At 38.8% G+C, this 24,394-nt stretch overlaps 1 long non-coding RNA gene across 2 annotated transcripts in view; it reads left to right on the top strand.

Moving 5' to 3' along the window:
• The window catches only part of LOC123614969 (uncharacterized), a 255,660-nt gene that overhangs the window by 16,149 nt on the left and 215,117 nt on the right, over positions 1–24,394 (top strand). Inside the window, exon 1 of one of the 2 annotated variants that reach the window (XR_012499091.1) lies at positions 6,315–7,414. The exons of the other annotated variant lie outside the window; for it this stretch is intronic. This is a non-coding gene — a long non-coding RNA (uncharacterized LOC123614969). Of the gene's footprint in view, positions 1–6,314; positions 7,415–24,394 lie in introns of those variants that run through there. 2 annotated transcript variants of the gene reach the window in all.

Genomic DNA, 24,394 nt, shown 5'->3' with positions numbered 1-24,394 from the left:
TGCACCAGCATTACTGCGCCGAAAATTGTGCATGCTTCTGATGCTTTCATAATATATTTCAATTTTCCCATTACTTTTCCATTATAAACCCATATTTTTGAAAGGATTCTTTGAGCACTGCAAGGTAGCACAAATCCCCAGTGAATGGTACCGACTATTTGTTTCGATTTCAAGCTGCGTTTGTTACAATGTTTTGCAGCTCCTCCTGGTTGCAGCCTGTCTCTATAACAGAGACACCGAACAATTCTTCCTAAAACATCTGTTTTATCATGTTCCTTCCTGGGTAAAAAAGGTGTTCCTCTTTCCCAGCTTGTGTTATTATGAGTGACAGCCAGTGACAGCCAGAGCTCTTCACAGTTTGGCTACAGCCTCTCCTTCCATACTCATCTCTCTCAGTTTTAGAATATACCCCCTTTCCCAGCCAGGCTGAGCACCTCACAGTCCCACACGGGAGATTATTTTCAATGGTATCTTTGATCATTCTGTCTTACCCAGAATGCCAGTTTTTCCGTAACCAACCTGACCCACTGCACAGCGTCCATCTCAAGCCCAGCCTACTCAGGACTCAAGACATTTGGGGTTGCTCCAGCTGTAGTGACCTCTCTCCTTGATAAAACTTGACCCTTGGGATACACTGCCTGGGAAGCCTCTTGACTTCTGGGATGACACTGCCTTGATGGTAACAGTGTCATCAATGCTGAAGTGAAGTCCAGGTGGATCCTCAGGCCATGCTGGGGCCTTCCTCCTTCACCCCTGAGCCCAGTTCTTCATTTCCTAACTAGTGTATCTCCACTGTGATCAGAATCAAGCCCGCCAATTAAATGCTAATTTGCCGACTGCTAGTCTTAAGAGATTCAAGAAACAAGAGAAAACACAGTGCAGATGTGAGATGCCAGATGTCAAGGTGGCAATGAGGAAAACAGGACAAATAGCCAGACACTGCAAAAGAGATGGCAGCAGAACTGGAGATGAACTTCAGCTGTCATGGCTCTATACTGGTCTGCTGGAAAAAAAGATGTTCAAGGGCTTCATTTAAAGACCCTGGTATATCCACTTCAAGTTACCTGATATATGAGTGAATTACATTCTAGGAGGAAATTTTGACTCCTGCTGGAACATATAACCCAGGTTGGTAAGATCTGAAAACATTCAGAAGTTTTATCAACATGAATGTGCTTGGCACCTATTAATGCCAGTTTTGAGACAAAGCAAGTGTGTAAGGTCCTTTTTGTTGGACCTTTGGTGTGAACACCTGTCCAGCATCACTTCCCCCCATAAAAGAACGCACGTTTTCTTTGCTGAGTTGTTTCTCCTCATTCTCTGTTTGTGCTCTTGAGGGAGATGACTTAACCTGAGTCTAGGGGTGGGCTTGTGACCCAGCTGATCAGGCCGATCGGTGTGTTCCAGTTCCTCTGAGCACAGTGATTGGCTGAGTGAAGGCAGGGCTTCCTTCCACACTGGCCCAAGGAGACTCAATGTCAAGAAAGGTACTTGAGCATTTTGGAGAGATAAACTTGTCCTGTATCAATTAGGTTCCTACCAGAGAAACAGAACCAGTAGTTTGGATAGATGGATAGGTAGGTAGGTAGATACAGATTTCAGTAAACTGGCCTACATGGTTATGAGGGCTGACAAGTCCAAAATCTGTAGGGCATGTGGGAGGCTGGAAACCCTCAGACACCAGCTGCTGCTGCAGTACAGAGCTGGAATTTCTTCTGTCTTAAGTAAATCTCAGTTTTGCTTTTGATGTCCTTCAGCTGCTTGGAATAGACACACACACACTATTGAGGAGTATGTCCTTTAAAATGTTCTTTTAAAGTCAACTGATTGTAGACATTAACCACATCTACCCTTGGACTTGCTTATTAGGTATCAAATGTGTGGTCATTTTACAAACTTCTTCAAAGAAAAGAAAAACGTATAGGAGCCTTTTTATATAACCAGACAGTGTCAAGACTTTATTATGTTATGATTGCAAACCAAGTGTAGACACTCTGTAGCCAGATTCATTTAAAATCTTAAAAAAAAAAACTTATCTGGATAGAGTTTATAATGACTTTCTTTTGTATAGAATTTTTCTGAGACTAACAAGAATTTCCTTTAATCTAAGCACTCTAATACAGAGCGCCCCCTAGTGTTACCATAGAGTATGGTAAATATTTCTTTTTTTCAAGACCCCTGTCTGTATGAACAATTTGTGTCACCCAAAATTCACAAGTCAGCACCATTCTCATAGGCCAGTCTCTCATGAACCTGTGAAAGGGACACTGAACCTGCAAATGGGAATGATGTTTGCCAAGTCACCTTCCTGGGTCTCGGGTCCAACCATCAGACCTGGAATGACCTCGTATTTTCCACCCCCTGAGCACATCTGTGCAACTGGTTGGCCCCAGATGGAGTGAGAGACAAGCAGGAAGATGGTAGAATGATGTGAAGGAGGGAAACAGAGATTGGGGCCCACATGCGTCCTGGTCGGGACTCAGGGTACTCTGCTCCCGGACACTGCCAACTCCAGCTAGTCCGAGGCACCAGAGTGTGACCAGAGCCGAAATTAGAAAATTTCGAGAAGTGGGCTTCAAAGCACCAAGCCCCCTGAGGCAAGGGCCATGCTTACCTTGGTCTAAGGTGGATACTGTTGTGATGTCCACCTTTTTCCTTCTGTCAGTTCACATGATGGTCAGAGCCAGAGCTCATTTCTTTGTCACTTTAATCCTGCTCTCTCCCAGAATAGTAAATCTATTTTTGTAAATTGTTTAAGTTTTAAAAAGCACTCTCCATCCCCCAACGCCACTATCCCTCAACACACACACGTGTGCACACAAACACACACACACACACACACACACACTAAATAGCATTCTTGTTAGAATAACTAAATCCAGAGATGAATAGAGAGGATTAAGTATAGCACTCATCCTATATTCAACCCTTCTAGTAATTGATATAACATCAGTGAGATTTTACAGGCAAAATTGATTCAAATCAAACCAGAAAAATTCAGCGTCGAGAACTGAAAATGAGCTAAAAGATGGTAAGCAAAGAATAACATGTGGCAAAGTCTTCAGATTACTCATGTTTTAGGTTTTATATAATTTGAAGTTGCAAAAATGTGCTTAACAAGGGTGGATTTTTTAAAAATGTAATGTCTTTATTAATGATGAGGAAGCAGCACTGAAAGCACAATAATGCCTTTTTCAGTGATGTTAAATTGGAAGGTGTTAAAAATATTTGGGAAGATGTACAAATCATATAAATAGAGCTGTAAAGGTTATAAATATGAATGGAAAAGAAAACAAAGATATTTCAAAAATACACAAAACAGTTGTGTCTGTAGGAAAATGTAATTGAAAACAAAGGAGTCCTCAGATAGGATACGGGTTCTGTTGTACCCTCTCCTGGCTTAGTGTCCTGTGAAATTTGGGGTTAGTGACGTGTGGTAGTCCAGGTGAATTGTCAGAAGTATCAGTCAGTTAATAAAATTATATTATAATTTTTTTCTATTTTTATAGTGTGGCCACCTACCAATCTTTATGAAATTTCTTTTCTTTTCTCATCGGATTCAGAATATCTTAAGACAGCCACATGGTATAACTTCCAGGGCCCCATTTATAGAATCCTTTCATAGTTTGTGCAAATGGTGCCTCCTGGAGTTGTGCAGTGGACACCCTGCAAGACTTTACTGCCTTGATTTTAAATAAGATGTACACTGTTGTGTCAGGATGCTCCCCAGTGTCCAGGGATATTTGCATGATAATGCAGCATCTAGAATGTACAAAGTGTCCAATTGGGGTATGTCAGACAGTCACTTACTATGAATGACATAAATATTCAAATCCTTTGTGTTAGACCATAATCTGAATGATTTACTGACTGCTTTTTTTCTGGAAGAACTGAACAATGTAGGTGTCTCCGATGTTACTCTCTGCAGGTTTTATTGGCTTGTAGAATTTTAAAAAGTGATTTCTGCTTATATATTTAATTAGGTTTCACATTTCTGTTGACTTCTAATCAATTCACAGGATAAAATGCATCCACTGATTCCCAGCCTGGAAGGAGGAAGTCTCATTGTAACCTGTGTCAGGTTAGTGTCCCCCAGACCTATTGGCAGGATTGGTATGAGGTCCCCTTGAGGGAGCTTTGGAGTTTTCAAGTTTTGGCAAAAGCCCCTTTTCAAGCAAGCATGGAATATGTATCTTCAGCTATGAGAATACTTCTATGGGATGTGCCCCTTTGCATCATTTTTAAACTAGATATCCAATAATCATTCTCATGAGACTTCCATTTTCACATATATTAATGGAAATCATTAATTAAATATATGTTCTTCTTCAATATATTTCTCCTCTCTGATAGAGTCCTGAGGTTTGTTCACAGAGAATTGGATTTAAATATACCTAGAACTTGGAAGTCTGTTTTTGGAGGATTCAACTAATAATATTCACACATAAACAGGCTTGACCAACACAGTGCTTATGTGCAGAGGAGGCTGAGTGAATCAATAAGGACAGAACTGCATGAAGTTTACAAAATTGGTGTGAGAGCCTAGAATTACCCGTGTTCCTCTCTCATTACTCCAATGGGAAGGCACCTGCTTACATGTCTGGTTCCACAGCCAGCTGTACATGATCCAGGGGGGATGAATTCACTGGTAGGTCAATGCCACTGTCATCAAAATTAAGCCACCCATTTCTCTTGCCAGATTCTGAGCGTATCCTGACTTCTTATGTTCCTATTTAGGACGGTGAGAGTGTATACTGACAGGACAATGAGAATATTCTGACTTGCTTAGCAGCTTTCTTTATTATTAATTAATGATACGGCATTAGTGTTCTATGTCAGTTCATTATAACGTTAGTTAATTGACTCATGTCTCGAAGTTTACTCAGCTCTAGGTTCCTTGATAAGACGAGGTGTCTGGATTGAAGGTTGGAGATCAGACGCTTGACTGTGAGGCTCTGACATTATAATTGTGCCCCACCCTTACTCCATGCACCTCACCCAAATCCCTGTGTGGATTTTAAGTAATCTCTCTGCCTGCCTCGTCTGTGTCCTGTCATTACGACAGAAAGGGAAGGGGTGTGTGTGTGTGTGTTTGTGTTTGTGTTTGAGGAGGTCATGGAGAGATGTGACTGCTAGTTGACATGTGAGCTGGAGCCAAGCAATCAGAGGTTCCTCACCCCATTCCCTGTTCTTGGAATGTGTGTTCTGCCCACCATTCCCACTCTAGAAGCTGTTTCAAGGATGCAGCCTTGAAAAAGTCAGGTGTTGTTTAGACCGTCTGGACTGAACACATGACTGAGCCCAGTTCAGGCCTCTCTACGCACTTTTAAGACTCTAGTGGGCAGGGGTGGAGATCTACTCATCTTGTGGCCACCGAGACAAGTCTCATATGTTAGTTTCCTTGCTTGTTAAGTCTGCCACCTGCCAACCTGGAGTGGTCTGCCTCTTTCTTGGTCCTTCCCTGCCAGTTTCTTTGGTCTCTCCCTGACAGTTGCTCTGTTCTAAAGGGATTAACTCGATGGCTTGGACAATGAGAAGCCAAGGGCTGGATCATCATGAACATCTTTGTGGGGCAGGATTTGTGGAAGATATTTGGATTCATCTGCAAGAGCCTGAGGCAGTTCTCCTGTTTTTCACATCCTGGCTTCTAACATTCTGATACCCCTGGTAATCAGAAAGCTGATGCCCCAGGCTGGGCATGGACCCTAGCAACTGACCCTTTGGTAGATACAACAGATTGGGTGCACAGGAAAAGCAGCTACCACAGCACCCTTATTGCCAAGGATGTCGACTGTCCTTGAAATACAGTGACTTGGTTAACATAGTAAAAGCCTGTCCTGTGTGTTCTCAACAATGCCCAAGGCAACTGCCTAAGGGGTCTGGGACCACCCTCCGGAGTTCTCAACTGGTGAGGGATTGACAAGTTGATTATATTGATTTTCCCCTCAGAGAGCGGCCTCCAGTGTGCCTTGGCTTATATGGACACCGTATCTGGCCTCGCCCAAGCTTCCCCTTGTTGCCGCACAAAGCCGGCTGCCACCGTTAGATGGTTAGAAAAGCGAAGTACCATGAGCAGACACCCTCATCAGATAAACACTGATTGGGGGGGGTTCATATTTCAAAGGCCACGAGATGCAAGGCTAGACATACTAACAGACTGTTGAATGGGGGTTCCATGTCTCTTGTAACCCGTAAGCAACAAGATGGGCAGAAACAAATTGGACTATTAAAATAGTAGGCTAAATCACTAACAGGTCAAACCGCCTTGATTGGATGAGCTAGACTGCTGTCCAAGTGACAGGGAACTACTCAGTCTCCCCTGAGATTCCATTGCCCTGCTGCAAGCTGGACCTGTTGAAATACACTATACTTGGAACATGCACCACTGGAAGAAGAGAAAATAGGGGTCCTGGTCCGGCATATCTTGTCCTCGGTCCATTTCCTCTCGCCTGACATTGCTGCCTCCCGTGGCCAGCATGTATGGTGGGCACAACCAGGTCAAGTTCCTAAAGCCGCCCACCTCCCTCTTCTCAAGGTCAGGTGGACACCACCTGTTTTCCATTGGGACCATCATGTGACTGTTGTCTCTGTTCCCTCCATTGGCCTGGAGGACATCATAGCACACTTGCTAAATTCACCCAGCAAGCTGACAAAGCCTTTCCTTACTGAGCACTAAATGTCTCTAATGAGAAAAGCTGTCCTCGAAAATAGGATCGCCTCGGACATTATCACTGCCATGCAGGGAGGCACCTACGCCATTATCCAAACAGAGTGTCATATTTTCATACATGATGAGTCTGCTAATGTAGCATCTTTTTTTAATGAGGACACAAGTGAACGCCTGGAGTGATCCAACCCCTAGCCACCCAGTCAAGGGGTTTTAATAAATGAGTGGTTTGGATCATGGGGCTCTTGATGGAAAAAAAAATTGTTAACTTATTTTGGAAATCATTATCTTAATCTGCGTTTTCGCTTGCAAGTTCCTATGTTATTGTGGTATCTGTTTCCAGTGCAGCCAGATAGCCACCAAACGAGCTGCCCCCATACTAGTGAAACCGCCTGCTGACCTCTCAGGGGACGTTGCAGAGGAGAGAGGCATGTATAAGATTGTAAGAGTCGGTCAGGATGGGTGGAGCGTTGCAGGAGGTCATCAAGAGGACATGACCAGGGAGCTGAACCCAGGCAATGGGAGGCTCCTCCCCCCCGCCCTCCCCCCCGAATGTACATTTCACCCCACATTCCCACAGTGGGAGCTTCTCAAGGACGCAGCCTTGAGAGAGTAAGGTGTCGCCGAGACCCTCTGGACTGAATACGTGATGGAACCCAGTTACAGCCTTTCTGCACACTTTTAAGATTCTGTCCGGCAGGAACCGAGATCTTCTCATCTTGCAACTGCTCAAGCCCAGCCTCACATGTAAGTTCCCTTGCTTTTCCGACCTGCCGCCTCCCAGTTTGGAGAGGTCTGCCTCTTCCTTTGGTCTCTCCTTGCCCTCCGTGTACCGGGGCCAGTTTGCAAACCCACAATGTGTTTATGTGTGTGGCTGGGGGAGGAGGGATCACGTTATTCTCCAACTGAATTTTCAGTCTATTTGAGATAGGATAATGTTTATTATTAAAAGTAGGTTTTTTTTTCTTTTAACAAACTTTGCTTCAACATGTTTATATCTATGAAGTGATTTAACAGTGGTTGTGAAACTGTTTCCATAGCTGTTTAATAAAAAAGGTCTTACTGTACCGGGATTCCCGACTTCACAACAGTCTCTGTGTAATTCTGGAATTACTTTAATTATGAGGTCTTTCAGACACGATGGGTTGCATATTGTGAAGGAATCCTTCTTACATGCCTTCTACCTTTACGAAGCCTGGCTCAATGTAGTTTATCCTGTCTATATAGATACATATATATATATACATACATACATGTCTAAGCTTTTTATTAAGAAATGAGATACAAGAGGAATTGTACACCAGTCATAAATATACAGTTCAGAGGCTTTTCAAAAAGTGAACACACCTGTAACCACCCCCCAGATAAAAAAATAGAATACTGTAGCAACCTGGAAACTTTTCACATGCCTCCTTCCAGTCTTTACCCTCCTCAGAGTTAACCAGCATCTTATCTTATGACAGCATGAGTTAATTTTGGCCATTTTTGAAATTTATAGAAGTGGAATCACATGTTACGTATTATTTTGTCTCTGCCTTCTTGCTCTTAACATTTCTCTTTGAAATTCACCCATGTTGTTGCATATCACAGTGGTTTATTCTTACTGTATACTTTCCAGTTTTACGAATCTACCGCAATTTATCCATTTTCCTGTTGAGGAAAATGTGAATTGTTTATTGCATTTAATTATTAGGAATAGCGCTGCTATATTCTGTCATCTGTCTCTCAGTGCCCAAATGTGTACGTTTCTATTGGATGTACACCTAGGGATGGAATTGCTGTGCCAAAAGATAAACTTCGGCTAAGCTTTAGTAAATGCTATCAAAACAGTTTCTCACGTGGTTTACAAATTGACGTTCCTACCAGCACTGAATGAGAGTTTTAGTTGCTTCCTCGGCAGCACTTGTATTTTTAGATTTTTTTGAACTGTAGCCATTGTGATTTTTTGCATAGTGGCATCCAGTTGTGGTATTAATTTGCTGTTATCTGATAATTAATGAGGTTAAGCACTCTATCACGTTTTTGGGGCCCTTTGGGTTGTGTAACTGTGTGTATATGTGTATGTGTGTGTGTATGAAATACACATTAAAGGCTTTTGCCCACATTTCTATTGCATTGGGTGTCTTTATCCTATTATTTGTAGACATTCTTAATATATTCTGGAATCCTTTATTGAATATATGCATCGCAAATATCTTCTTAGTCCATGGTTTATGTCTTTTAATGAAGAGATGGTCTTGATTTTAAACTAGTCAAATCTTTTCTTTTATGGATTGGTGCTTTTTGTGTTCTATTTAAAGAATTTGCTTTGTAAATGATGGCATTTGAAACATTTTATTTCTTTTTAGTTGTTTTGTTTTAAAGAAAGACAATTGGTTTTTATATAAGAGCTGTAAAAAGTGAACTTGTCAAATTCAACTCCTATTTCTAATAGTTTGACTAGATTATTTTAGATATCTTTATGTACTCTTTGTCATCTGAAAATTAATGGTTGTTTTTATTCCTTTCTTCCCAAACCTTATGTATTTTAAATTTCTTGCCTCATTACACTGGGCATGACCTCCAGCACAATATGAAATAGAGATGGAGATAGTAGCTTCTTTCTTGGTTAATTCTCAGTTTTAGAAGTAAGCACTTACATTTATTGTTCGAGGGTTTTTTGTTTTGTTTTGTTTTTTTTGTTTGTTTGGTTTTTTTTTGTAGATTTTACTGTATCACACCAAACTTTTTTCCTTTATTCAAAGTTGCTGTAAGTCTTTTTTCCAGTTGTATTAAGATGTAATTGACATATAGCATTGCATTACTTTAAGGTGTGCAATGTAATGATTTGATGTATGTGTATATTTTGAAATGATTAGCACAGTAAGTTTGGCTGATGTCTGTCACCTCGCAGGTTATGAATTTTTTTTTCTTGTGATGAGAACTTTTAAAGTATACTCTCTTGGCAATTCCTAAATATACAATACAGGGCCCTCATGACCTAATTACTTCCCAAAGACAAGGCCAAAACACTCACCGCGATGTGTAGCCTTTTATCACTTCCCCATAAATCACACAAATCAAAACAAACTTTTTTTCATGAAATAGTCAAAATAATTAGAGACTGTACATGAATGGACATGCTCAAATCATAGTCTGGAAAAGAACCCATTCAGGTTCTTTTCTGAAAAAGATTTTGAGCGTCTACTCTATATTAGCCACAATGCAAGAGGAATAAAATGAATTAATCACCTAGTATTTCTTTGGTTCTTCCATGTTCTGGGCACTCGGTACTGAGGATGCAAAGATGAGGAAAGTTTGACGTGGTCCCTTTCTTTCACGTCAATAGTATAGACTCTCGTGAAAAGCAGACTAAAATACATAACTATAACATTTTTTGTATATACTTTTAATAATAATAAAACAATGCCAATACTGTTAATCAACATTTACCTAGATACCAGCATTTTCCTGAGCTCTTTACATACATCAGTCCTCACACTAACTCACTAGAATCAGGTGTTACTATTGCTTCCACTTTACCAGGAAGGAAACTGAAACACAGATGGGCTTAAGTGTTTTGCTGGAGGTCATAGGGCTGGCAAATCACGTAGAAAAAGAGAGGCCTTTGGGGATGCAGGGAGCTAAACAAACAACTGGTTCCACCTAGAATGACTGGGCAGGCTTCATGAAGGAGGAAGAGTTGGCAGAACTTGGCAGACATGACTGGGCTGGCACCTCGGGAAGATAACCTGTGACGTGTCATAGGTGTGCGTGCGTGTGTGTGTGCGCGCACGTGTGTGTGTATGCTGTGCGTGACAGTTAGACGTGGTCAAAGAAAGATGAAGAGCCTGGTGTGGCTGGACCTCAGGGTTTCAAAGGCAAGTTGTAGAAACAGAGGAAGGCTTTTGAAGAGAAAAATAATAGAATCTAAACTATTTTGATAGGCACTGAGTAACCTGTCTCTCCCACCTTCTATGGTGATAATATCTAGTACTTAAGGAGGGATTACTGCATGCTAGGCAGTGTAGGAAGCCCTTTACATATGTTAATTCTTTTTAACCTCAGGGAAGAAAACTGTGAGATATATACTAGAAAAGAAGAAAAAAAGAAGAAACAGCTGAGGTGTACAGAGCAGCCGAGTTACTGAATCTAGGTCATGTCTCTAATTGTTGGAGGTGTTAGGATATGGATCCGTAGCTCTGCTCTTAATTACCAGACATGCTGAGTCTCTGTCTTCTGTCCTTACAGACTGGCATTGTCAGGTGTATTATAATAGATACTATATGCAGTGTACCTAACAAATTTAGGTATATGCTATATATTAATACATACATTACTGACATACCTAATATTGTTAGGCTTATTAATATACATGAAAAGACCTCACTCTCAAGCTGAATGCAAGCACCCCAGGGACAGACTTATGTACGTTGCATTGCCATTCTTTCAGTGATTATTAGAAAGGCCATTCTGTGGTTGGTACAGGTGGAATGAATGATTATTTGGTGAATGGTAGGTGTCTGATGTATTGGCAAATCAGAATGTGTATACACACACACACACACACACACACACACATACATACCCACAACCCTAAATATATTCATTTTCCTTTTGAATGGTTTGATGTCTTTTATTGCTTAGCTATAAAAGTAAACATTTTGGATAAATTGATTGTCAGTAATTACAAAGTTTATTTTCTAGGATCTGGCAGAAATTATATCAATAAACCCAAAAAGAAAAAGAAAATTCTAATTGATGAATAGTATAACTCACTTGTCCTCAAAATAATTTTACCGTGGCTTAGTATATTTATGTTGTGTGTGTGTGTGTGTGTAAATATAGCAACTGAGTCGTCTTTTGCACCCAAACCCAAGCTTGACTTTGCCTGAGGCTGGGCTGGTCAAGACAAGGGTTCCTGGCTGCCATGTTTGCAGGAGTAAACGCTTCTCCCGGACTTTCACGCGCCTCTGCAGTGCTGCCTTGCTCTCTTACCCGGACTTGCCCTTTTCTCACACAGGCAGGACTTCTTGCCCTCTACTTCACTGCCTCCCAGACCAGCCATGACTTTGCTATTACCAGCTGCGACCATCACTATTCCTGAGCTTAGTGTGTTCACCTTTTTTTTTTTTTTCTTTCATTAGCTGAGATTTTGTCTTTCAATATCTTTTCATTCCTTCCTTTATTCAGTGGACTTTAATCACAGTATGTTTCTGAACTATCTGGTCACATACAGTTTAGCACTAAATTCTTAGCTCCTTGGTTATATGGATGAAGTATGTTGGCAAGTCTTCTGGGTTCCCCAGGCACAATATTAGACAGTGTGCCAGGGAACCCTACTTTGCTAGCTGGTAGATATTTCCAACCATGAAATGTACAAGGATCTAAAAGACCTGGGTTAATACTTTGTGACCTTGAACAAATATTTCTTCTGCTAGGATCTAATTTTTCTTATTCGTAAATGAAGGAGTTTATACTAAATGTCATTTAACATCTCTAGCTTTTCTGAGAAGGGGATGAGTACTGTGAATTAATGGATTATTCAAAAAACAAATTTGCCTTCGAAAAATCAGACACATTATTATATTATTATTACTGTTAACAGTAATACTATGTATTATTAAGTGTTAATATTAAATATTAATATTACATAGTATTATTAAATATTAACAGTAAGATACATCTAAGTAGAGTTGGAAATACAATTTTCCATGCGTTTAGAACCCTAAGTGGACGTGGTTGAAGGCAACAGTTCATGTTGGCCTCATCCTGGTGCCTGGGGTCCTCTTGATGGTAGCCTTTCTTATATGCTGCGTGAGTTTAATTGAAGGATTTGGCTTCAAGTTCTGTCATTCAGATTATTCAGAGTAGCTGGCAGTGGCTCATTCCTGGGAGAATTTGCTAGATGCTAAGATGATATAGAAACAGAGGGGTCGGGGTTGCTGGGAGGTCCTTCTCTGTGTGTTTCTCATGTTTCTTCGGCATGTCTTGCATGTCTTCAAGAGATAAACTTGTGCATGGGTTTGGACTGTCTTTTCAAGAATGTTTGTGTCCTGAAAAATCTTGAAAGATGGGGACAGTGTTCCCCGCCAGAGCAGAGGGCGGGCACACTTGCTACCCATGGTAAGAGCTGTGTTTCCTGTGTTCAGGGGCTTTTCTTGTAACACAGCCCACAGTGTGTGCAGTTCTCACTTGGATCATATCGCATTGCCCAAGGGAAGAGACGCTTAGATAACCAGCACAAAAAACGCTGATATTTTGCCAATGGCTATTGCTGTGAGTAATAAATTGTCCTTTATCTCTGACTCAAGAATCCTGCAGTTTCCATCAGCATCCATGAAACTGGGGCAAACAAACTTGCCACTAGAGGCTATCATCTCAGACCCTTCACAGCTCTTGAGAGGCAGATGGGCACTTCAGGATTTCTTTCTAGATCCCTTTTGATCTGTCTTTCCTCGTTCCTTTCTGAAACTGGGACCACAAGAATTCGAATAACGGTGCCAAGGTCTTACAACTAATTAGCAACAAACCAGAGACTAAAGTCTTCATCTTGTGACCCCTTGATCCTGTACGTCTTTTCCAAAAGCGTTTTAAATCTAAACAGGTACTTGAAATACCCATGCTGTGCAACAGTTAAAACTTTTAATAACTTTTATGCAGTGCACCTGCTGGTTAAAAGCCCTCTGTATGTGAGTAGTCTCTAGAACTGTGCAATTAATTAAAAATGAATTTAATAGATACTTTGGTCTGGTACTTATATTTTTAAAGAAAAACACTTTTAAAGAAAAAGACAAAACACTACACTAAAACCATGGCTGATCTAATCAAAGGCAGCTTCTTGGTTAAAAGAGAGCTTATGCTGCAATTTGAAGGGAAGTGACAAATGCTACAGCTAAATCTTTGCTAGCGTTCATTTATGCTTTTGGTAATTTTGCTCAGATTTGATAAATGGTTAGTAAAATGTTTATGCATACAGAATGAGTAATCTCAAAGGTTCTTGTAGAATCTCCCTGTATTTTGTGCTATTGTGAGGCTGAGGGACATTTCTGATTGAAGTCTAATATGTTTTCTTATACGTTGTAAGAGAATCAGTTGAGAAGTAAAGCTGACCAGAGACATCTTTTGTGATATCTGAGACTGGACAGTAAGTGGCAAATTCTAAAATGACAGCAAATGTAAGGGCTGAGTCCACTGTTTCCCTGCTAACCCTAGTCACGTGTGCACCCTGTGGGCATAAATCACAGGGTCGGTTTGTTTGTTTGTTTGCTTTGTTTTGCCTTGTGTTTTTACTTATATGTTGGTTTTGCCCTCAGAGAATCTTAGTTCACTTATGTGATAGTTTTTCAGTAATAGACAGAGATCTTCCTAACCCTCACCCCATCCTCCCCACCCCAAAATATACATCACCACTCAGGTTTGCTGTTTCCAGATATTCTGCCTCCTGTGGCTTATGCGGATGGGAGCATTGTCTCTGTAAAATCCAAGTACTTAATCTTTATTCTCCAGGAAATCTTCGGTTTCTCCATCTGCAATTTTTCCAAGTTTATTGCTTTTCAGTCAACGCTATTTGAATAACTTCATCTCTGTTTCTAATTTGAGAATAAACACATTTAGGTGATACTACAATGTAAGGATTTCCTCTGTTTAAAATTAAGCTCACCTCTGCCCTTGGTTCTTGTTGGCACGGGGGCCACGGCTTACTTCCTACTGTGTGTGACTATTGGAGTCATATACTCGCCTCTGTGGGATTTGTCTTTGGATGTTATCTAGACAGAAAGAATGATGAGAAGCTCACTGTCTTCTGGAACAAGATTATGTTACTAAAAGGTAATTAAGACACAATGAAGAAGTTACATAGAAGTTAGGACTATGGCTGAATTGTAGGAGGCTCACATTTTAAAAATTATGAGAGAAATAAAAGTACATTAATTGTTTTAAAAAATAAATGTGGGGCTATTGCCTAATAAGGATTTAGGCCCTTAGGATTCTCTCTCTCTACGAACACACAATGTCCCTCCTCCACCTCTCACCTCCTGGAGATTACCTCTCTCCCTCCTGGTAGAGGTCTGGAGGCTTACTCTCTAGAGAGATTAACGGATGAAGTGACTGAAGCACCAAACAAATGGGAAGGCAGGGCACCAATGAGACAGCGAGGGGCTGGAGAAGAAGCGCGGAATCGTGAGTCCCCTGAACACCTGCTGCGGAGCCCATTCTTCTACCTGTCCTATTTGTATTTTGAATTTTGGAGTCTCCATAAAGAGAAAAGCTAACAGGTAGTATTTACTAACATAATGTATGAGCAAGTCTGAAATGATACTTGCTGAAATGACATTCTACTGGAAAGATGACTTACCTGGATTTCGATTCCTGAATCAAAACATCTGAGATACCTTGTGCGTATGTGTGTGTGTGTGTGTGTGTGTGTGAGTGTGTGTGTGTGTTTAATAGTGTCAAGATGTTCTTTATACTGAGGACTTATGGAAATGACAAAAGCACTTGCTGAGGGAGGATACGCCTGATTCAAGATGAGAAATGTGCTCTAACCACATATTATGGAGTGGGCTGTATGTACATGTGTGATATGTGATATGGTTATCACAACCTAGAGAAAATCGTTACACATTGGACTTGGGAACCAGACTGGATGAGTTCAACTCCTTGTTCTAACGTTAATTTTCCAATTTCTCTTTTGCTGTTTCCTCAATAGGAATTGGGGGATCATAATGGGTCTATCTCAGAGTATTATTCTAAGTATTATTTAAGGTTAAATATGTGAAGCACTAAGGACAGTGCTGGTATATACTGAATGTTCAACAGACGTTAACTGTATTTACTACATTAGTAAATGTACAAAAACTACAAATATACAGTGAATTCTAAAATGCATGGCAGGTTACCTTGAGAATTTATTGAAAATCAAAACCAGTGTATTAGCTATCAGAATATTTTCTCTTTTTTATTCTTGTCTCTTTCTCTCTTTTATTCTTGGATTTACCTTCCAAGGTCTGATGATGGCTCATTATGCTGAGTGATATCTCTTCTTCAGTGAGGTCCAAGATGTTCTGAAATGTGTTCCTTGTTTCATGACTCTATTAATAAACCTGAATTTATGTGTGTTTTCTTAGAGTTTGAGAGGTGGTGATGTATGTTGGTTAAATGCACAGGCTTCAGAGTCAGATGACCTGGATTTAACCTCTTATCCAGGCTTTGTGTTGTGACCATGGACATTTTCCTTAAACTTTTGAGCTTTAGTCTTCCAACCTGAAAAACAGAATTATAATAGTACCTAATTCATACTTTTGATTGGAAGATTAAATAAAACAGCCATTTAAAGCCCTCTGCACAGTACTGCCAAGCAGTTAAGTATCCAGTGAATATTCCTTGTTCAGCCAGCTGAAGGCATGACCTCTGTCATCCTTGAGAAACCAAGTTAGTAACAGTTGATTACCTGGAGACTAGTTCTTCTTGGGGAGGGGACAGAAATAGTCACGGAATATTTAACATTTAAACTGTACTTTGGAGGAAAATCAGACCTTACAAGGCAGAAGCAGGGAGGTTAAAATTTCTTGGAAATTGCATATCATAAGAGATAATAGAAAGCTTGGGATACTGTAAGTTGCCCAGTGTGGCTGGATCCCTGGGTTAGACTGAGGCACCATGTAGAGGCCAGGCTGAAGCAGAAGCCAGAGTAGCAGAATGTTTTGTTTCCTTTGTATATTTGCACTTTAGAGTATTTATTTTTCTAAAAAATAATGAGTATTATAAAGAGGAGGAAGAAGAAATACTATTGTTTGCCTTTGCTTTTAGGGGAATTAGCTGATTTAATAATGATGATAAAATGATGCCTTTTTGGGAATGAAAGCTTGACTTTTGAGGGGAATGTAGACAGATTTTTCAGTCATTGTAAAAATTATGGCTGCATTTATGTTTGTTATAAACAAGCAAAAATGCAAAAGTTGTAGATTTAGTAGTGTTTTTCTTTTTCATTGTGTTCTGTACTCCTGGAATCCCTGGCCTGACATTTAGGATCCTACCACTGCCCCTTCAGGATCTCATTGTCCCAGATGGTTTTCTTTTGATTACATGTTTTCCCTTCCAAAATTCTACCCAAGGTCATACCCTCAGCTAACTGTCACAAAGGATAAGATCCAATAAATTATTTTGCCATAAAATATGAATGGTCAATAACCTTAAAGCTGTGACCACACATTTTCCCCCTACACAAGCACAGCAGATTTCATATCTTATCCATAACTATTAATAATGATAGTATGACAGAAGAGCCCCATATTGAAAAGGGAAATCTCTAGGAAAAGGGAAACCTACCTGGGCCAATTTCACCCCCCACCCCCGACCTGGAGAAGCCACCACCCAGAGGAGTCCTGTCTGCAGCTATAACATGGCTTCTGTAGAGGGACACTGTCACAGAATCTCTGGTCCCCAGAACTTCAAGGACCACAGATGAAGGGCCAAGCACCCACTCTTAGGTCTCAGAGCACTGATTACATTATTTTGTTCAGAAATGATGATCAGGCCAGCATGAGATCTCAATATGTGGACTCCAGTGAACAGTGTTCCCTTGTTTTGAGTTGTGGTCACCACCAAAGGCAGCAGCCACCTCTGAGCACCCATAGGAAATGGAAAGATTTCTGTTGAGTCAAATGAAACATCTGTCCTCTTCAAGTCACTCTCCCTTAGATGGCTATGGATAGAAATCAATTTTCCACAAAAGATGTAAAAAACCAAGAAATCTAGGAAGAGTTACTGCAGGCTTCCCAGGGTGTTGCATGCATAATCGGGAAGAGGAGTCTGGCACTGTTTCTTTACCACAGTAGCTGAATTTTACCATTGACAATAGATACCTGCCTGCTTCTTTTAAGCTGTTTTAATTTTGGCTTCACTTCATAGGGTATCGATAATTAATTGCATCAACTCTACTACTTTAATAAAACTGGTCATCCACAAAGCAAATATGTATTGCTTAATTTTCAGTTTGAGAGTTGATAACCACTGAAAATTAATCATCCATAGAAAAGGAACTAAGCAGCACTTCTAATCTCTGAAAAGATTGCCAGTCTATTAGAGTTATGTGCTATAATCAATTTACATATAACTATAATTTATAAGCTCCAAATTAGATCAGCTATCTATTAGACCTAATAAAAATGGAAATGTATTAATCAGATTAGAAAAATAAAGGAGAAAATTAGCAAGGAATGGGATGCGATACCCCTAGAAAAAGGAACAGTGAGAACTTTTGGTGTGAAAATTGAGTGGGTTAATCTGGTTTACCCTGTATGCAGCAATATGCTTTTATAGATGGTTCTCTATAGTTTATATATATAAATGTTTAAAAGAACGCTCTTCTTGGAAGCTATATGGAAGCCAGTATGCCAGAACCAAAGTTCTTTATGTCACCCATTACTTCCAAGAAGAAGTAACATTTACTGAGCACTTATTATATGCCAGGTGTGGAGCTAGGCCTGGAGGACATAGATGTGCATTTTTGAGATTAATATCCTTGCTGAGTTCACTTTCTAAGTTATAGGCATCATTAACTATTTTCCCCCTAGATATCCAGATCAAAGAATCACTAAGTTTTACCAATGTTTCAAAACCATACATTTTTGACATGCAGTAAAGTTTTAATGCTAATTAAGAAATCTAGTTTCACTTCTATGCTGTGTCCCTTCATTACCTCATTTTGCCCCTTTACTCATGAGATTAGCTTGAGCCAAACTCCTGCTGAACCATCAGAGTTAACAACCGCTGGAACCAACGACCATCAACTGCAAGAGAAAGTAACAGTGGAAGTGAAATGGCTTTGTAAAAATATTCTGTAAAGGGTAACATTTTCATGTTTTTTTTTTTTTAACATTGCTAGTTTTCTCCCAAATGAAAGAGTTTCCTACCTGAAAGAAACTGAAACAAGTAACAAAATGCCTCTGGCATCTAAGGAGCCGTGACTTACACATTAGAACTCCACAGCATTCAGGGTAGTAAAAACACCTGTAGGGATTGTTAATCACGTATTTGTTGGTTTTATCATTTGAAATGTGGGTGTCCTTCTCCCTCTGTCTCCAGAGGGAACAAGGCATGTGTCGGAAAAAGGATATATCCTGTATTTAATATCTTCTGCATAACTCAGTTAACCTGGAGTGAGTTTACATGTGCCTGAAAGAGACCAACTTATTCTAAATCTATGCTGCTAAGAACTATTAAACACCAGCACGTCAGCTTTCTCTGGCAACGCTGCATCACTATGAAACAGTCATTTTTATATTTTCTCTCTTTTTTTGTTGGCTTAATATGACAGAAATTTATTTTCTTAGTTCTGGAGGCTATAGGTTTAAAATCAAGGTATCAGAAAGCTCTAGAATATAGTTTCTCTTTAAAGTATGTTTTTCTAATGTTGTGAATTTTCTCAATATTACAGTATGTCCGTAGTATCAGATAATATATATTTATGTGGAGCTCATGTATACACTTATATGAAGCCCATTTAACAGTCTCTATTTTGAAATAATTGGCTTTATTTATTCTTAATTTTGATCATGTTTTACATGCAGCCATTTTTGCTAGGAAATAAATTTTTAAAGAACTCAGAATAATGATATTTCTCTAGATTACTCTAGATATTTAAAACTGTCATTACATTTCTTTTAAACCATCAATTTCCAGAGTTTAGAAAAGCAGCAACACTTGCCAACTCAATTTTTGAGACCAGGATCATCCTAAAAACATGAGCAGACAGAGACAGAATAAGAAAAGAAAATACAGACTAACATGTCTCATGAAAACGTCAGCAAAAGTCCTCAAGAAAATATTAGCAATCAAATCCAGTAATATGTGAAAAAGACAATGCAGTGACCAAATGGGGTTTATCCCATTAACTTAAGGTTGATGCAACCTTTGAAAATTAATCAATGTAATTCATTTCCACAAATTAAAGAAAAAATATGATCTTAGAAGAAGCAGAAGAAACATTTGAAAACTAAAAACACCCACTTATAGTAAAACTACCAGCAAACTAGAAATACAAGGAAACTTCCTCAACTTGATAAAAGAATCTACAAAACCCTTTTAGCTAACAATGTACTTTATCGTCAAAGACCGAAAGCTTTCCTCCTAAGGTAGGGAAAAAAGCCAAGGACGTCTGCTCTCACCAGTCCTAATCAACACGGTACTAGAGGTCTTAGCCAGTGTCAAATGGCAAAAATAAATAAAAAGCATCCAGGTTATAAAAGAAGTAATTAAATTCTACTTAATGGGTGATATGATTGCTTATATACAATATCCTAAAGATTCTATAAAAAAGTTGTTAAAACTAATGAGTGACTTGAGCCAGGTTTCTGGCTACAAAAATAATACAGTTAGACTTCTATATACTAGTACTAAACAGCTCAAAATAAAATTTATAATAGTACCAGACACATCAAAGAGTTAGATATAAAGCTGTCAAAACAGTGCAAGTACTGTATGTCAAAAACTATAAAATATTGATGAAAGACGTCGAAGGAGTACTAAATATGTGGATAATTTTACTTTGTTAATAGTTTGGAAGGCTCAATATTTATAGTGTCTATTTCCCACAAATTAATATATAGATTCATTGTAATCCTAATCAAAATCCCAGTAGGGCATTTTGAATGAATTGGCAAACTAATTCCAGAATGAAATCAGTGTATATGGAAATGCAAAAAAACCTAGAATATTTTCAAAACAGTTTTTTAGAAAATTGAAGTAATCACACTACCAAATTTTAATTTTACTACAAAGTGATAGTAACTAAGACAATGTGGTACTGGTGATAAGCTGGTCACACAAATCAATGAAATAGAATAAAGAGTCCAGAAATAGATCCACACATAGATGAACAACTGGCTGTTGACAATGATTGAAGGGAATTCAATGCAGAAACGACAGTGCTTTCTGTAAGTGTTTCAGGAACTACTGACATGTAAGCAAAAAATGGACCTTGACACCCACACACACCAAACACATAAATTAACTCCAAGTGTATCATAGTCCTAATGTAAAACCTAAAACTGTAAAACTTACAGAAGAAACCATAGAAGAAAATCTTTGTAAACGTGGTTTAGGTACAAGTTGTGTAGGTATGACACCAAAAGCATAATAAATTGGACTTCATTTAAAATTTGAAAACAAAGCCTGTGAAACTTTGGGCCTTCAATAAACATTGTTAGGAAAGTAAAAAGACAAGCTACTGATCGAGAAAAATATTTGCCAAACACATATCTACTATAGGATTTCTATACAGAGTTTATAAAGAACATTCAAGGCACTAATAAGAAACAATACAATAAAGCATAAATGGACAAAGCATTTAAATAGAAACTTTACCAAAGATAATATACAAATGGCAATGCAAGATGCTGAATCCAAATGATGACTATCATTTATCACTAGGGAAATGCATTTTAAACCAAAATGAGATATCATTACATATTGATTGAAATGGCTGGGAAGATAAAACAGGAAACAAACAAAAAAAAATCTCACCTGATACACAATAATTGTGTGACTATGATCCAGTAATCTCACTCCTAAATTTTTACCCAAGCTAAATGGAAACTTAGATTCACACATGTGTGTGTATGTTTATGGTGGCTGTACCATAATCACCTCAAATTTCAAACAACACAAATGTTCTTCAACTCTTGAATAAATAAACACACTGTGGTACATACATACAAATGGCTACTACTGATACACACAACAATATGGATAATTCTTGAACTATGCTAAGTGCATAGTGCATTATACTACGTATTCTATGATTCTGTTCTTACAACATTCTACAAATCAGTGAGTGCATGCTAGGCACTGAAGGTGAGAGAAGAGATTGACTACAACCTGTAGGAATTTTCTTGGACGATGGAATTGTTCTATATTTTGAATTCAAGTGTAGAATCTATGACTATGCCTTTGTCCAAACTCAGAATTGTACATTTTAATTATGCCTCAATAAAATGAAATACATAATATAAAATAACTGAAATCAGTGTAAATAAAATTAAATGATAATGGATTATAAATCACATGTTCTGACTTCTTTTATACATTCATAACTGATTTAGATGTATTTATTAGAGCTTAAAAGAATTAGATGTACAGTATTTTTTTTTTACAACAAAATGAGTTATTCAGATTTCAAACACTGTTCTATTCTGTTAGATTTTAGCAGCAACATGCCAAAGTTTAACTTAATTCAACTTGTCCTGTCTCATATTGAGTACTGCTTTTAAATACTCTGGAGTATCACATAGACACACAACCATCTCTTCTCCTCCAGTTTACGTCTCATGCTGCTATAATGAGCTTCCATGAATCTGTTTCGATTAGGACTCCTCTCACACTTCGTGGGCCTCTGAAGTGTTCAGTGCAATAGGAGCATTTCAAGCTTCATTGGAAGATATCTCAAGGCATCCAGTACTGTTGACTATTTCATCCTGTATAGAAAAAACATTTCATTTCTTGAATTTTACATCTTCTACTGATTCCCATTCTAACTCTTTGGCTACTCCTCTGTTATTCTCTTACTGGCTTTTTTCCCTTTGTAGATGAGTTAAAATTTGCTGTTTCTCTGCTCCTGCTCTCTTTTCAGTTAACACCCTCTTCTTGGGTAAGCCCAGCTCCTCCCATGCATTCAGCAACTCTCAGTATGTTTATGACTCCCTGATCCATAGTTGCCCCTCATCCCAGTATCAGTATCTTGAAGTGCAAGCTTACAGTTACTTTCCACTCTCATCTTCATCCTCCCGCAGCTCAGTGGATGGCTGCCATCTTTCTCTTCCTTCAGTGATGTCATCTCTGCAAACATTTTCATCAGTGTTTGTTGGCCTCTAGTAGTGGTACAAAAGCCTGCTTTCCTCTCAACTAAGGATAAAGCTAGCCATTTTGTCAAATTTTCCAAAGGATGCAGCCTTGGGAGTAACCGTGTAATTTAACCAGATAACCTTTGTGCTAGAGGAACATGGGATCATATATATTTGAGATTATATCTCTCTCTCTGCCCCCCACTCCCTCCCTCCCTCCCTCCCACCCCCAACTGTCTCTCACTCTCTCTCTCACTCTTCCCCCCCCACCTTCTCTCTCTCTCTCTCTCTGTCCCTCTTACATTTCTCCTGGCTGGTAAAATGGCCGGCATATCCCCTCCTGGTTGGAAGTTACCCCCATACGAGATAACTTGGGATATTTGCCTCGGTAAACTTCGATGTGGGGTAAAGACTGTTTTACTCTCTTACTTTGGCTCTTGTGCTCTTTCTTCCTCCTTTTCTCTGGATCTTTAACTAACATCAGTAGAGATTTGAAAGAACAAGAAATGCGTTGAACAAAAATATAAGCATTTGAGCAACAAAGATCCATACACAGAGAAAAATGTTCCTATAGATTATTACATTAAGGGGGAAAGAGATTCATTTGTAGGGTTAGGAGATGTGTCTCTGGGATTTTAAACTAACTAAAAAATCTGGGGAAGTGTTCAATGGTATAGAATTTGGGCTTTGGGACCTCCAGGTTCAGGGAATGACAGGTAAAAACAGACGAGCTGCCCTAGATTCTGTTCATCTGTAGCTTGTGCTGAACTCTTTTCCCACCTTGATGAATTGTTTATTCCCCCTTAAACTGAAATTAAATTGAAAGTTGATAAGTTCTAAACAATAGGAAAATACACTCAACAAAATATCAAATACGCAAGCATCTCTCAGCCAGAATGAAGAAATGTTAACATTTTATGGCTTCTGCTTCAGATTTCATATTGTTGTTTTTTCAAATAAAAGATATATAACATCATGGGAGACAGTAAAGTCCTCTTTGTTCCTCGTTGCAATCACGATATTTTAACTCCTTTTCCCAGGGATAAACATTATCCCAGATATGGTGTATGCCTTCCTGTTCATGTTTTAATTATTTTGTCATGATATCTATAAGTAAAGCATTGCTTATATTGTTTAAAATATATACAATTGCTATTATAGCCTGTGTATTATTCCAGAAGTTTTTTTATTCAGCACTGTTTTTGAGATCTCTCCACGTTTACGTATATTAATCTAGTTTTTATTGCTATAAGAATTGTGTGAATGCACAATTATTTGTTATTCATTCCTTAAACTGAGGACAGCCCTGGAATAGATATTTTCATGCGTGTCATCTGTGGTCAATATGTGCATGAGTTTCTCTTGGGTTTATATGTAAAATCAGCATTGCTGAGTCACAGTTTATATATCTCATTATATCCATATATTGACAAGTTTCCCTCTAAAATGTTTTACCATTTATTCTTCCACCGGTAGTGAATGATTTTCAGTTTTCTTTGTCCGTGTCAAAACTTGGTAGTATCAGACATTTTTTTGTTTTTTTGAACTTAATTGGTATTAAATTACATACATAAAATTTTCCTTGATAATTAAAGAAGATGAGTGTTTCTTCATATAGTTGTTGGCCTTTGATGTTTATTATTTTGTGATTGCCTATTTAAAAAACCAACAAAAACATTGTTAAGGAAAACATATACAGAGATCTGTGTCCACATAGCATAAATATTAATACTGAGAACTGAGGCCACCTGAGTCACCATGTCTACATGATTTATGCCATCAATTCTTGCCCAAGAAGATGAAGCTGTAAACCAATAAATATTTCTCTATTTGCTTCAAGAAGTTCTCACAAACCAATAGTTCTAGGCAAAGTGTGTGCCCACTGGGCAAATGGTTGCCCTACAAG

This window comes from Camelus bactrianus, chromosome 15 (assembly GCF_048773025.1).
Source record: "Camelus bactrianus isolate YW-2024 breed Bactrian camel chromosome 15, ASM4877302v1, whole genome shotgun sequence".
NCBI classification, from domain to species: domain Eukaryota; kingdom Metazoa; phylum Chordata; class Mammalia; order Artiodactyla; family Camelidae; genus Camelus; species Camelus bactrianus.
The sequence above is the reverse complement of the archived record's forward strand: the minus strand, read 5'-3'. Positions and strand labels throughout refer to the sequence as shown.